Raw genomic sequence first — 16,914 nt, 5'->3', positions numbered from 1 at the left:
AGGGCACAATACCTGCGCCATTTGAGAGAGAAAAATAAAAAAAAAAAAAAAAAAAAACTTGTGCATATCAAATGTTTATAGAAATTTTTCTATACAAAGGATGGATTCGCGTGCGTCTTAATTAAAAAAAACAGCATTTCGTGAAGTTTCAAACAAACATAGCGGTTCATAAATACATAATGTATTTTTTTTTTCCGTTTTTAAATCAATACTGGATTTGAAAAAAATACTGCCCCAGTGTTTTACATTCAGCTCAAAGTTTCGAAAAGTAAAAACAACTTATCTGCAGTTCATTCAAATCACTTGAGATTTTTTTTTTGATTTTGAGATTATGGTATTCACGGGTTTGACACAATACAATTATTGCAGAATTGTAGGCCAGGATTGTGAATTTTTCAACTGATTTTGCCTTATCAAATGTCGAGCAAACGATTGTTTTGACAGCAGAATAATTTTCGAACATACTGTTACTTATATCTTGGCTCCCAGCTATTATCGAAAGACTTTTCAGAAGGAATTTGATACCGCAACAATTTCACCTTTCAGAGTGAAAAAAATTTTCACCCAAGAAGAAATCATTCTGGTTGAAAATCTTACCGAATGTATCTCCTCTAAGACTAAAGAGATACTGAAATTTGCAAAAGACTGTTGTTCCCGTTTATTAATTTTTGAATTGATTTCTAACATTGTTCAATTTTCCTTCTACCAGTCAGAGAACAATCATTTCTTCCATACGTCAATTGGATGACTTTGGTTTCTTCTCATGTCTATTCAGGAAAAACGAAAAATTTCATAATCATTTTTTTTTTCTGTTACGGTAGAAAAATCACTCTGCGTTTATAAAATTTATCTGTTTTAGATTCAACGAGGTAAATATTTGATCCCAATGATTCACCATTCAAGCTTATAAATCTATAAAAATAATTGTTCAGATTATTTTATGTGATCGAGAACATAAATCTCAACACTCGAAAATGAGTTGAAACCACCCTTACAATCTTTAAATTCATATTCACGCGTATATACAAGTTGTAAAAATATGCTTATAAATTACAGTTTTGAACTTTTTTCATTTTTTACCAGAATCGGAAAATATAGGTTTGGGTATCAAGTAAAAATGAATTTTGTAGCGGTAACCAGAAGTCTGGTATGCCATATTGACGTTTTTTGTTCTGATCACCAGGGCTATATTTTTTTGTACTCGTTACGATAAATGATTCGATTGGTGTAACAATGGACTGATATCAAGGCCTGAACTAAGAAAAATGTAATCAAGGAAGCTAACAAATTTAACATTATGCGATAACCAGAAAATGTAGTACCTACAACTATAATCATACTTGTTGTTAGATAGTTGCTTGTACCAAATTTTCATGTAATCTCAACAATATTTCACCGCAATCGAACGATACCCATTTTATTGAAAACGAGCAGCTTAAAAGCTGCCCATGAGCCAGCCCTCGAACTTCCCCTTCTCACACTGCGGGTTCCAAGTTCACAGAAAAATGAATAATAATATCTAATTGGAATTTCGATCCACAAATTCAGATTCGTGATTAACGATTTGAAAACCCTCAGGTGCCATATTGCACGAAAGTATGACTTTTTTCACTTTGAACCACTATAATGGGTCTACCATTACAAATTTTGAAAGCCTGACCTCGAATTCGTTATTGTTGACCCAAAAAACCTCCGCCTACTAATTTCTATCAAAATCGAAATAATCTTAGTTTTTTTTGTCGATCAAATTGGACTCACTATTTTGGATTTCAGAAATCTGACCTGAGATTCGTGATCAGCCACCCAACAAACCTGCGAGTACCAATTTTCATAAAAATCTGAATATTTTTAGTTTTTTTTCAGCATACTGAATACGCTAAATTGAAATTTCCAAGACTGACTTCAGATTCGTAATTAGTGACTCAAAAACCTCACGACACCAATTTTCATTCAAATCCATTCATCCATTCTCAAGATACGATCATGTCTTGTTTATATTTTGTTAATTTGTCATTGAAATAATTCAAAATGTACTGAACCGATTAAAGCCAAAATCGTGGAAATCCGGTTACTCGTTCTCGAGGTTTAGTCTAAACAAAAAATTGAATACACACTGAAAAAAGTTTCATTTCTTATACTAACTAGAAAAATTGAGTAAAACAGGTATCGTTAAAAACAAACTGTTTGAATATTGCTGGAATTACGAAAAACGAGGTACGCCTAACCGTTTTGCGCTATCGTCGATCCTTTCTTGGTAATCGCAACGCAAAATCAGTTTGTGAGGTTTACTCTACATTTTTAGTTAAATAAGGCTTTAACATCAATTTATTGTTGCACAAGCCTTAAATTTTCGCAACAGTTACAAGAAAATATAGTAACAGTGATCGTAATGAGAAAGAATAGTAAAGGATACTAGACTTTCCGGTAACGGGTAAAAAACTAATTTTCATTTTGTACCTAGAACTATATTTTTCCATTGTGATGAAAAATGACAATGGTTAAGGAATGAGCGGTAACCGAAACTAAAAATTTCTCTCATTTTTACATTATGGCGTACAGAAAATCCATATTTTTCGAATTTCTACATCGACCAGTGAGGAAAATTTCGGTCTTAACTTTGCTTCAACCAAGCCAATTAATTTTTTTTGTCAAAAATTGACCAAAATTTTCCACATTAGTCGATGTCGAAATTTGCAAAAAGGTAGTTTTTCGATACACCCTACCCAGACACGCGCACACACTCCCACACAGACGTCCATCCGAAAATGTTCCGGAAGTGATTCTCTATATTTCAAAACGTCCAGAATTTAGTGAAACCTAAACTTTTCATTTTTGGGGTGATTACAATATTTCCTTTTTTTCTCTGAAAACTGAAACGGGAAATTCAAAAATCTGGCAACTATAACAACACAGGAAATTATTCTCATCGTGGTTCTTATTCTCGTGCCTACGTTACATCCGTGTCGTAAGATGAACAGATATGGGGAGCGTTACTCAGGGCGTATGGAAAGACAGAAAGTAATGGCGATTTTCGGAGGGATGAGGGAGTGCCGACTCTCGAGGCTCGGCTCAAGCACGTGTTAAAAACATAACCACTTACTCGAATGGGGTTAGGCACCGAGGCATATTTATCTCCGAAGCCACTCCCGCGATTCGGTGAAACTGCAGCCCCTTATCTCGTTACGGATATAGACAATGTTTATCCGTACGTGTTCGTTTGTGTGTCACATGCGTGCAAATTTTATGATTTTCTCGTTTTTAAGCTTGAATCGGCTCTGGTGGTCGAGGAGATTGTAGGTATGAGGTATACATACATTACGGTGTTTCAGAAAAACATTATTTGCGATTTTCCACCATGGCACTGACTGAAAAGGTTGTTCAGGTTAAAAGAAAGATCCGGTGAAAAGATTAGCGTTTCACGTTATGTGGAAGATCGCGCTCAGTTGATTTATCACTTTTTTACATTTTTTTGAACTTATGAATTATCGTGAATGAAAATTTTATTTTATTTTTTATCTACCGCTTATATCAACCGTAATATCAATTTACATTACAAAGAAGACCCAATATTTATAACATTGGGCCTCTAGTTGATGTTTGAGAAGCGGATTTGACAATTTTTTCATTATTAATTCAATCCCATAAAGGAGATTAAATTTAGTTCATCTTTTGACAAAATCTCTCTTTTAACCTAAGCAAACTTTTTGGGGATTGCCACAGCGGAAAATCGTAAGTCATCTTTGTCGGAATATACACAGTTTTTATATTTTTGCAGATTCGACAAAATCGTCGAATCGCGATTTGTTTCAGTTTTGTCAACAATTTCTTCGAATTGCACAATTCACATTGCAGTATCAACCCATACACAAAATCTAATCCTGAAATGCTCGACTAACAATAAGTTGAAGACTCACTCTTCATCTTCAACTAGTTTATAGAAAAAAGAATTTCACTAGATAATAATTGGCTATAAACCTCTCAATGTAAAAATGCAGACAGTCTAACGTATTTTCCAATTCACATAACTTCTACTCATCATTAATATTTACCCAATCATATAAAACGAAAGAAAGAAATTTGATATTTTGCACTAGGATTGGCTATTCGTATCGTTATCTGTTTCTTTGCGCTTCAACTTTGGTTAAACGGTGAAAAAAAGTTTTCTCAAATTTTGGATCGCATTGTTCAAAGAAGAATAAACTATTCTGGGAGCTCCGAGAAATTCTTCTCAAATTCGAATACTTGCTCATAGTTTTTTCCGAATAGCTCCGAACAGTATTTAATTGCCATATTAATAGTTTAGCCCATCATTCAAACATCGTACAGTTTATAAAACATACGTCGATTTCAAAGAAAGAAAGAAAAAAAATTATGGTTTCACTAATCTATCAGTTTCCTTGATAAAAAACTATTTGTTTGATATTTAGAGGTTTCACCGAATGTTTGCTTTCTTCATCTACTTTGTGGTCGAAGTTTTTAGATAATATGTAACGTCGGTTGTAATATTCTGTCTTTTGATGAAAAACTCTAAAATACAAAAGCGAAAGACGTTTGAGTTTCATTTTTACGTCACTGTTCGGTGGTTTAAAAGTATCAATAACTTTCGGAGTTCCGAAATTTTAAAAACGAAAAAAAAAAAAAATCATTTTACAATTAAACTTTGATCCGATGGTCGAAAATATGCAGTAATAGAAAAGTCTAAAACGAGCCCACCTTCAAATCGACACTCATTTCTTAAAAATATAGTTCTAAAAAGAAAATGAAAATTAGTTTTCTAGCTGTTACCGGAAAGTCTAGTATCCGTTACGATTCTTTCTCATAACGATCACTGTTACTATATTTTCTTGTAACTGATGCGAAAATTTAACGCTTGTGCAACAATAAATTGACGTCAAAGCCTTGTTTAACTAAAGAAGTAGAGTAAATCTCAGAAGCTGATTTAGCGTTGCAATTACCAAAAAAGGATCGACGATAGCGCAAAACGGTTACGCGTACGTCGTTTTTCGCGATACAAACAATATTCAAACAGTTTTTTCAACGATACCTGTTTTACTGAATTTTTCTAGTCACTGTAACAAATGACATTTTTCTCAGTGTAAGACCCTCGATAGTCTTGGGCCTCAAGTATGCAATACAACTGATTGTAAGACCCTGCAGCTGTCCCATAATTTAGGAAGATTTTGATGAACCGGCAGCCACGGCGTACGGCATTGATTGCCTAGAGGAGAAGGAAGAACGAGAGTCAACTACGAACGAGCCGATCATTGTTTTCCGTCTAGACCGTTCGGACAATTATTGCATCGAGTATAATAGCCGAAGTATTATAAATGGTAAGCAGTCCTGCAGCATCAACGAAAAGTCTAGACAAGATCGTTGAAAAACGCAGTTAACGACGGTTACAATAAGTCGCAGGAAACCGATTTCCACCTAAAAAAAAAAAACGAGCCCCCGAGAAAAAGGAAATCAAAGAAACGACGGACGGACGGACTGAAAAAACTGTCTTTTGTGAATGAAAACCCGGAGAACAGAGAGAGAGAGAGAAAAGGATACTTCCGACTGATTGGTATTCCTCGTCGAGGCGATTCGTAGTCATCTCGTAATTCAGAAGCCACTTAGAATTAACTCAGAACCGAGAAAGCTCGAACAATGAGACAACGGTTATAACACGTAAACGGATAAGTTAACACGACTCGTAACAACAATACGGAATATACGACGGGCATGAATAATACGATGTGGGTACACACCGGTTGCAAGGGGATTCTTTTTTTTTTTTTTTTTTATCTTCATATCATTTCTCTATTTTTTAACACACTCTCTACTCTTGCGAGAAATTAATATTTACAGTATGCGGTCTGACGATGAGCGTATAGAGCAACGTAACATATCAACCCGTTCGTTGGGGTGTGTGCTCAACTTTGAATATCAAAACTATTCGGGGAATGATTTATCGATGAACCTAATATGGTTGGTATTCATTATCGACGCCTCGAGACCGCGTTGTGAGTATATATATATACCTATATATTACGCTGTACACGTGTACAGAAATACGTGTTATCCGTCCGTATATTATTTACCACCTGTCGATTTAACCGCTCGACTCAAAATCTCAGGACTCATACATCATTTTGTATATCGTATTGCCTTATATATGTACACGATAGCTGAAATTATGAATTATAAAACGGATCACGCGGGCGAAGAATATATTACCATTTTTATTTATTGTGAACAGTTTTTTTATTTATTTTTTTTTTTCAGTTCTTTTTCTTTGCTTCAATTCAGTGCGGTTATCTCGACGTCGTTTTTTTTCGACAGTTTAGTTTAGGGTTTCGAGCTTGAAAACGAAAAGAAAATAAAAAACAAAAAAAAAAACACAGAACGTCTGCTAAGATTTGGAATCGAAGTTGTTTCAAGGGATTTAGAAACGTTTCCAAATTCTTCGAATATAATATTGTTGTTAACAAAGGATGACTGAAATGTCGCGGTTCCCGAAATTTTGAGTATTTTTAATAATAATTATTAACTCCATATTTTTCATGGGACGACTGGAAAAACTTGCGAAATAATCGTTCGTTATCTCTTAGTTATTCGAAATGTTGTTTGAAAAAAATAAAATAAAACAAAATAAAAAACCGCAAGTAGAAATTTCTTACAGATTTACCTTTCAAATCCTCTAAGAATTTTAGAGCCAAGGAATGAAATTCGATCTGCACTCATCCTTGAACCTAATAATACCGCTTAAGCAATCCATATGTTGGTAATACAGGCTTATATGAGAAATAACTTTTTCCAAAAACACGTTCATCAAGAATAATACATTGACCGTTTTTCGATCGACCGACCCGCGGAAACCGTACGTTCGATATCAAGTTTGACGCGAATGAAATGTAAGTAGGTACCGATGATACGAAAACAAAACATAAATAAGTTAACAACAGACGGTCAAATGGGATAGACGAAAAGACGGTAATATGTGTTTAAAAAAATATATATATAACAATAACTGATGTTCGTCTAGTGAAAGAGCGGAGCTACGCGGACTTGTAAGAAACAAAAAAAAAAAAATAAAAATAAAATGAAAAAAGGAAGATTCAATTAACCATTTGCAAATGCAGTTTGAATTTTAATATCGATTTCACTTTGCACCGGGACCGTTATTTTGGAAACAGCCGGGAATAAAAGCTCGAGAGGAGGGAGGAAGGGAAGCTCGAAGCTTTTATCGTACAGCGAGAGGTTAACTAACCCCCGCGCAGAGAACGAAGTTAACTGCAGGGTGTGGACAGATTTACCATAAGATCCAGTGGGACTTGTCTGCACCGTGACTAAGCGCTCCCGGGGGAAAACATACGTTGCGGTATATAACAGCACAACGAATTGGTAAAATTTATATAAGCACGTGGTTATAACAGCCGACCTCCTCGCACGTTCTTTCATACCCTCCATGGTGGATATGGGTGTCAGGTATAAGGTGGGCGCTGCTCTTGATGGGGGTTGCTTATATAGTGGATGGAGGATCGTGTCGCAGGATGTACGTTTCAACGAGGCAAATATCCTCCCTTCACTCTCCTCCCTTCCCACACACACACACACACACACACACTAACACGTACTTCGTGTACATTTTATGCACGGCAGTTCAGAATATAATTTGTACCATCAACTCGCATCGTTAGCTCCGCATATTAACGCAATCACGGTTTCTCCTCGAAACGTATTTCGTATTCCTGCATTTTGTTTTTTTTACAATTTCCTTTTTGCTCTTTTCTTATTCATCGATAGAGAAAAACAATTTTCACACGTCAGCGGTGCAAAAGTTGGAGATTTTGTTTTACTTTTTCACATACCATGATGAAATACTTTCTACCGAGATGAATTTCCAGTTCCGAAGTTAATTGTGTCTATCATTTCCTATCGTGACCGAAAAACATGTATACCCACAATTTTTAGGTAAGAAATTAAAATTAGTTTTCAAAGTGCGTAAAAACGAACAAATCTAGCACTTTTTTTTCTCATTTCATGTAACAATAAATTCATGTTCGTGGTCTTGTTTGTCTGAAGAAATGAAATTAACTAAACAAACGGATTCAACAGTTGTCGCAGTAACGACAAAATGTAGAACTAACGACCGTAATCACACTAAGTAGTTTTCATTCGGCAAATTTTCTTGTAATTCAAACGATATTCGAACAGAATTATTGCTAACAAATGTAATTTCTCTCGGTGTGTGTTATACCTGTATATTGAAACTCGATCACGGTTACTTGAAAGCAATGATGTGTAAGCAGCAGCAGCAGCACGCCCATCGAATAATGGCTGCGGGTGCAATTCGTTGGCAAGCCTCGATAATGTCGTATTCGAATAGCAAATCGTAATTCCCCGCATATGGGTGACCCCATTTATCACTCGGCTTTACAATGGAACTAACCGAAGCCAATGAGGCCTGAACCGATTCACGTATGTGCGACCAGCTTCTGCCATAACTGCAGCAGACGATACGATCCGATCCGATCTGTCCGATCCTTATTGAGTGGAAGATAATTAACCCCCTGGTAATTCGATTTATCACTCAAGTCTATCCGGAAAGAATAATATACTCAATGCGAACAATCTAGCTGAATTACAGCTCGACGTTACGGTTGCTATTTGTTCGCTGGTTAAGGGGTTGGAATTTTGGCATAGAGGAAACTAATGGTTCAAATATTCACTGAGGAAGAAACAGTCGCACTATTTTCACTGCTTGTTTCAGTCACAATTTATACACTGATTGCGAGAGAAATTTTTAGTTCCGGTTACCGCTTGGTACTTAACTATTTTCATTTTTTACCACAATCGAAAAACATATTTCTAGGTACGAAATGAAAATTTGTTTTCAAGCTGTTACCGGAAATTCTAGTATCTGTTACTGTTCTTTTTCATTACGATCACTGTTACTATATATTTTCTTGTAACTGTTGCGAAAATTTAACGCTTGTGCAACAATAAATTGATGTTCAAGCCTTGTTTGAGTGAAAAAGTAGAGTAAACCGAAAAAACTGATTTTGCGTTGCAATTACCAAAAAAGGATTGACAATAGCGCAAAATAGTTACGCGTACCTCGTTTTTCGTAATTCCAACATTATTCAAACAGTTTTTTTTTAACGATACCTGATTTACTGAAAAATTTTTCGAGTGTAGGATTGACTAATTTCTCGCAAAATGGACGTTATCGTAGCAAGTTTTAAAAAACAAGCAAATCAATAGTCATCAAAGTCTGGTGACAACAAGACTTCAAGAGAAGAAATTGAAATAACGATCTCTGCAGAATATCATAATTCCATGTATTTCATTATTTCAATTTCAAAGTATACGCCACGGAGAAAATAAATGAGTGAATTTTATTGAAAGCTGCAAGAAAAGAGGGACAGATCAGATTTTTCGGTAAATTTTACTTCGTTAAATGCAGAATTTACTTTAGAAACGGTGAAAACCCCTAAAATCCGATACATTTATATTAAAAAGTCTAGTTGACGTGGATATTTTTTACCAAAAACCCTTATGTATCTCTCGTTCCCTAGTTTTGAGTAAAATTTGCTCTTTTCCTTTTCTCCGTGTGCAAGTTTATGTTCCTAATTTTTGTCAACAATTTTTAAAACGCTCCCTCAATCTTTTATTCTCGCTCTCAAATTTTCAATGAAATAATCTTTCACCGCCCAAAATTGGTCACTCGAGGAGTATTAAAAAAAATTCTGTCATTAGATATCTACTGAAAAAAAAAAAAACAATTCCATGAGCAGCTACAAAATTCCAGGTTTTCCTAATTTCTTCAGGTTACAGACGCTCTCTTGACTCGCCATTGCTAAAAATTTCAATCTCGAACCAAGACTCAGCCTCGTTAGCCTTGTTGATTTCCACGGCGTGGTAACCATTTCATTTTTAAACGCACGTATAATTTATTTCGTTAGTACATATAGGGACCATGGAGAAACACGCGAGCCCCGCGGTGTACAGAATGAACATGGAACGTCGAGGGATATATTCAAGTTGTCGTTGGATCGGTAGCTTAATTATTGTGTAGCTTGTCAGAGGGCCTGCAGCAACTTCAGCAGCGAGTCTGCAGGTAGCCGGAAAGAAAAGTATATGACAACGATCGTCAACGGCGCTTATTATTAAAGAATATTGATACGACACGCTGTGTCGACACGGAGTCGCATTTCCTTCGGTATAATTATCGAGTCGAAGAGCTTACGACGGCTTCTTCTCAGATTAGGTAGCAATTTCACTCGCTTGATCACTTACAATTATTATTGACCACTGCCTGATTACGATTGGTAATTACAATTACATTTGTGATTTGTAATTAGGAGAAAATGTTATTAATGAAAATTATGCGTGTATTTCGTGACCGGGGTAAAATACCGTGCAGATTATATTTTTATCTTGCGAGTCGATTCGAAGAAATGTTATACAAATTTTAATTTGTTTTTATTTTGTCATCGGGGCGAAATACAATACGAGTTAGATTTGGTTTTTGTACATAGAGCGGAACAAAGTATATGTTACATTTTCACGTTATTTCGGTCTGATTAAAAAACACAAAATTTGATTTGTATTGTATTTAGCCCTGATCACAATATGCAAGTGCGATTTGTATAGTTTTTTTTCTTCTACTACGTAAACCATGTATTTTGTACCGCAATTTACTCTGATTAAAAATTATGCAATCCGTACTCTACTTCGTTCTAATTGTAAAATTGTAATTTTTACTCTACTCCGTTCCGATTTCTATTTCTTTCCGATTACAAAACACTGACATAATTTTTATTTCACGTCCTCCGATTCGCGAATGTAATTTTTTACATTTCATTGTCCTCTCAGTTACAAATTATAATTTTTAATTTTTAACAGGCTAATTACAACGCTGCCTGTATCACTGCTAAAAAGGTGCAGGCGGCTAATCGCTTGTGACAAAAATAGCCCCAAGAACACGAAGAGGGTAATTTATGGGTCTTGGTTGATCTCGCCGCATAGTCAAGTAAACGTGCGAAAACGACGGTCCTCGTCCTTTCGCCTATAGCTCGGATTCTATTACCCTCGAAACATGCCGTGACAAAGACACCCCGCTGGGCATTCGCTGCTGGACCGTGGAGAATTTAGAAACTAGCTTGCCAAAAACTCGAGAGACGGACGGGGAAGCATTTTGAGATGAAAATGGCTCGATTGTGCTCAACGTTAAATTCGTCGTTTGCCAAACGTCTTGCAACTGTTAACATTGAGTTTGAAAATTCGTCCCGACGCATGACGATTCAATCGAGAAAATAAATTTTTGGGGTATTTCAATCGGGTTCGCAATTTTCGCTTAGTTGTTCACAATGTGAAGTGATCGTTCGGAAGTACGGTGCGAAAGCATTTTGTGTAAATAAGAAACACGACAAAAATCTTATGTCGAGTTTCCGGGCCTCGATTATATACGTCTTTTACGATATTCTGGTATGAACTTTTGTACAGCTTGAGTTTGTGTTGAGTCATAAATACGTAAATAGGCACGGATAACAGGAAAGTAACGAAAAAATATATATTTCTATGAGGAGAGTTTGAGCGAAAAATTTGGTCGTGAAAGAATATACGTATTTTGAATGTGTTGAAATAATTAAAAAATCAGCTTTATCGGGATTTTGTCATTATAATTTAAACTGCATCGTCAATCTAAGAGCATTATTGTTTTTCCGTTCCAATCGGAGAATTCCAGGATGTCATCGAACATTTCAAATTTCAGTCAAATTGCATTGATTGCGGAAGCATGATTTTTACGGAAAAACTCTTATTTCGATACTTGAATAATTTTCTGAAATTCGATCAGTCGTACAGTGAAAAATAACATACCTGCTCATATTTCGCAAACTCAACTACTTTGAGGCTAGTGTATAAAATGCAAATTTTGCAAATAGCATTACATTTTTTACTCGTTTTTTTTTCATCAAATTATTACAATTAACATCATCCTCGTTTTTTTTTTTTTAATCTCCGCAGGCACGGAAATCGAAATCACCGTAACTGAGACCAAATCGAGAAATCCGGATCAGAGAGCTCTTACAAGGGTTGGCTGCGTTTTGTTTTTGTAATTCAAGACGGGCCGTGTTTTTTGTGTGTCGTGTGTGTGTCGAGGCCTAGGTGACACCGATAACGAAGAACCTGGAGGCTCGGCTAGCCGGTCCTGAGGATAATTTGTTACGCTGATGATCGTCCTCGCGTTCACCATCCCTTCCTACCTTCCTCCACGCGTTCTTTTTCTTCTTCTTCTTTCTCGAACAACAGAAACGTGCAACATCTCGAGTTTCACAGAACGCTCGGTGCTCCTGCAGGGTTGCAGGATGATCTCTGACGATCTTCCGAGAAGAGAATTATACGGCACGGCAGCTTTTCTCTTTCGGCTCAAATTTGTCCCACATATAGAAGCTCGAAAAAATAACGGTACATAACATAAAACGCAAAGGAGGGCTGAAACGCGTGATTTACCGACGGCTACCGAAGCCTCGACACCAATCAGAGACCATATAACTAAACAAAGAGCCGGTTATCTCGGAATCTTGCTGCACCACCGCTGCGCAGGAGACGCGGAAGAATTAGAAATGAGAAGAAACAGGGAAAAGAAAAATGTCCAATAGTATAAATAACGTCAGGTCGAGTCCCTCATCAAGATCGCATTATTTATTTCTGTTTAACGTTTCTTTCTCTCCTTGTCCTCGTACAAAATAAAAGTTATTTACGTACTGGAACAAAGAAGAATGAAGAAAGAATAATCTGCAGGCCGTTTCGGCGTTTATTGAAACGTTATATATATATATATATATATATACACCGATAATTAATATTCCCACCTGATTGAAAATGAAGTTTTCTTCCAACTGGTAATCATTTTGTTCTTAATGATCTATAATTCGAGTTGGAGAACAAAAAAAAAAAGATAATAATTTATACGCCGAAACGAGATGGAATTTCTCACAACAGCTGTAAAACCGTTTTATATAGGTATCGTTATTATTGACTCCATAGATTTTCCCCTAATAAAGACATAATTTTGGTAAAGATAATATCGCGGATCTGTACATACATAGCTATAATAAATAAACGCAGGTTCTTTTCGAGGGTCCGTTTTTGCCTATTATATACCTGCCCAAAATCAAGCATGATCTGAATGCTAATTTTTTGTCTTACTGTTTCCCTTCGTTATTTAATTTTTTTTTTTTTTTTTCTCTCACTCACCAAGCTTCGACACCGATCCAACCTTGCGATAGTCACACAAGACCATCGACTCTCTGGAATAAATTTTCCGTGCAGCGGTTCCTTTTCTTCCATTAAAATTCACCGACTTTCCTCCCCCTAAATGAGGCCGACTTTAAAGGACGTAGAGAGCTGGTCTCCGCGACGAGAAAAAAGAAAATAATAAATCAAACGAGATCAGGAAAAAGAAAAGAAACGATTCTCACGTGGCGCCATACATAACATTTATATTGTTATAAATCATAATTAACTGCAACCAAGCGGGATTAAACAGACTTGGCGATTATATTTCCCAATGGGCTGTACGGTGTACATAACGAGAACTCTAAAACGATAAGTATAATAGACAAATAGGACAAGGATCGAAGATAAGATCACCCCTATATTGTATTGATGCGCATTCAGGGTTAGACGAGCGACGCAACAATATAACCGTGTATATAATACATACCTATATGTATATGTATGTACCTACATGAACTTTTCCAATAAGACGCCTGCAGCTCACAGCTCGAGTTCCGAGGGTGAGTGTAATAAATTTTTATTTGGTTTTCTTTCTTCAACTTCCGGGTTGTTATACGTTATATGGGACAGCGTTTCTTTTCTTTGCGTATTTTTACTCAGTATTTTATTTATGTTTTGGTTTTTGGGTATCATTTTTCAGCTTATTATGGGCACTTGAAAATAACTTTTCAACGGGTATGGAAGATATGCTATTGTGATATATAAATTTGACACATGGTGCAACAATATCATCTATATGAGGGTAAAAGTTTGTCAATTATATGTCCATTAAACGATCAAACTTTTTTTACGTCTTTGAATTATAATTTTCATAGTAATTTAGTGTCATTTAGAGAACGTTGAGTTTTAATTCCAAAAAAAAACAAACAAAAAAAAAATTCTAAATTTATTACTCAATCTAAGTCACGTAACTTTATATCGTAATTGACTCAAAATATGATTGAAGAAATTAATAATTCTACGATGTATGATGAAATACGTATTAAAAGATAAATTAGATTTTTTTTCACAATTCTTATCTATCACTATACAACAATCATTGAAGACTTTATTGTTGAGTAAATAATTACGAAATAAAAATAAAACAGCATTTCACGGCTTAAAGTTGACGTTTTACCGACAGGTAAATTGAAAAAATTCATCCGCGGAGAAAAGAAATTATCTTTTAAAATTATCGCACAAAGATAAATCATTTCATTTTTGGCATTGTATGGATCACTTGTCCCATGAGTCTGCAGTCTTGATAAAAAAAAAAATCATCAACGCCATCAGACCGAGCTTGATCCTCGTAATATTCTCGATGAATACCTGCATCGCCATTTGTCACGTGCATTATATGCCTATTCGATCAACGAATATGCATGGCGTGTACCGTATGCGCATATATGTATATACAACTGCACGACTTGACGCGCGGAAATTCCGCATCGCAGCAGCATCTGCAACGTCGAGTTCTCGGCCTCGAGGCCTGAGATGAATATGTTCCCAACCATTAATATATGGCCTACGTAGCCATTGTTGCGAATTAGCCGGCATTCAGGCAGCTTTGTTGAACGCGACGGGGGTTGGACTCGGTTTAATGGTTTATAATATGGTGGCTGGATCGAAGGGGAAACTTTTATCCATCCCCCGTTACTCCGTGCACGTAATGCAAGACGAAGAAAAATGGTTTCGACTTTTTTTTTTCGTTTGCTAGGCAATCGATCGAAATCTAAAGTTCGTAGGTGATAATTATACAAATTATCATCAAGCGCTAGATGGTAAAGTTATTTTCACACTGAGTAAGTTACTTTCATCTGTAGAAATTTGAACCTGTTTTGTACGCGGGTAAAAATATCTAGCTCAAGCTGATGGAATTGAATTTTAATTAGAAAGTTTTCTAAGAATAAAAAGGTCGTTAATTAATGGGTAAATTCCACTGTTTAATTTGTAACGATAAGACTCACAATAATAGATATTAAAATACGATCAAAGCTCTGTATAAAATCATTGTAACGGAAATTTTGTATAATAGACCTAAAATTCAATCGTTTCAAACAAATTTTCACGCAAAGGATATGTTGTTTTAATTATATGCAACTTGATCATTGACTTGTGACACAACTTTCGAACGAATCTTCTTCGTTATTACCTATTCTCTTTCGATACTTTTTATTCGAACCTGTTGCACGATCTCAAATTCGCATTTCATTACAAGCCGCGGTATAAATACGATAAAAATGATGAAAATTGATGAACTTAATAATTCTTGATTATTATTTCCTATCATGCCAGTAGCCTGGGGGTTAAAAAACTTCTACGAACTGATATCCTGCAGCAGTGGCGAGCGAGTGAAGAGGTCGTTCTCGGCTTAATTACCATGTAAATTAATTATTATTCACGCGGGTCAGTTTCTTCTCTCCGTTTCTTTTTTCGCGGTTTTATATGCGGACAAGTTTAACCGAAATAATGATGTGCTTATAAGGCGTGTTTATGAACTGCATAATATATCGTGCCGTATGATCAGCTACGCGGTAACTACGCGTTGAAACAGTGCCGACCGTTTGAATATATTTTTCGACATTTATACACACAAACACCTAGGATTTTTTTTGGGACCTAAACGTCTTGTAATTAAATGTAAATTTTTGATTAACGTTATTTTTTTTTCTCCTTGTTCCTAGAATTACAGACCAATTTCGTGCGGCCAAGGCTATACAAGTGATTGTAAAAATACCACTAATGATCACTTTAACCGTGCAGCAGACGAACGATTGCCTAATCCCCGTATAAACCTTGAAAAATGTATTCGCGGTCTGGAATTATAATATAGGTATGTCTAAGTAATTTCGGCCAGCTATAATATTAACGAAAATTGATACATACAAATATTCCGTTTTCGTTAAATCGTAACATAATAATACGGTAGCCAAGAAGAACATTATGAATTATGATCGTTCTCTCGGTGATCGATATAACAACATTGAGATTGTAAATAAGATAGAAGTCAAATGTATATAGAACTAACAAACCCGTATTAAGAAAGCATAAATTTTGTTAATTCTATTTACACGTGTCAATCCGTTTATTGGTTTTTTAATTTTTTCTGCCATAATAGTTGGATGTGATTAATTACCGCAGAATTTTATTGGTGAAATTGCTAAATCGTTATGCAGCGTTGATGAATAGGATGTGATTTATAATTATCTCATTACGGGTATGGGAATCTCATGACGATGCCTGTTACGCTCATGTAACACCAACAACGTGACGGGAACGTCACAGCAGCACGATCAATAAGTATAATAATCAGCGATACATTACACGAGCGGCTTAATGTTCAATTTTAACGATTCCTGTTATATACGTATACATGTAATGTGTATAGGCATATACAAAGATGTGTGTGCAAACATGCTGACCAATTATAATATTATTTAACGCGTAATTATAACTGTGGAAAAGACATTTCGCTCGTACATCATCCTGACAACTTTAATTAACATTCCTAACTAATCTTAGATCTTAATTATTCTCTACCCTTAATTTCCTACCCGCCACCTCGACTCTTCACCCTCACGCGATCTGTGAGAACCTACTTGCAGTTATAAAAAAACATATAGCACGGTACAAGCCATTGTGTTTTTT

General features: G+C 35.7%; 1 protein-coding gene across 1 annotated transcript in view; it reads right to left on the bottom strand.

Moving 5' to 3' along the window:
* The window catches only part of LOC124294122, a 172,802-nt gene that overhangs the window by 155,069 nt on the left and 819 nt on the right, over positions 1-16,914 (bottom strand). The window lies entirely within an intron of this gene.

This window comes from Neodiprion lecontei, chromosome 4, assembly GCF_021901455.1.
Source record: "Neodiprion lecontei isolate iyNeoLeco1 chromosome 4, iyNeoLeco1.1, whole genome shotgun sequence".
Classification (NCBI taxonomy): domain Eukaryota; kingdom Metazoa; phylum Arthropoda; class Insecta; order Hymenoptera; family Diprionidae; genus Neodiprion; species Neodiprion lecontei.
This window is presented reverse-complemented; position numbering and strand designations above follow the sequence as displayed.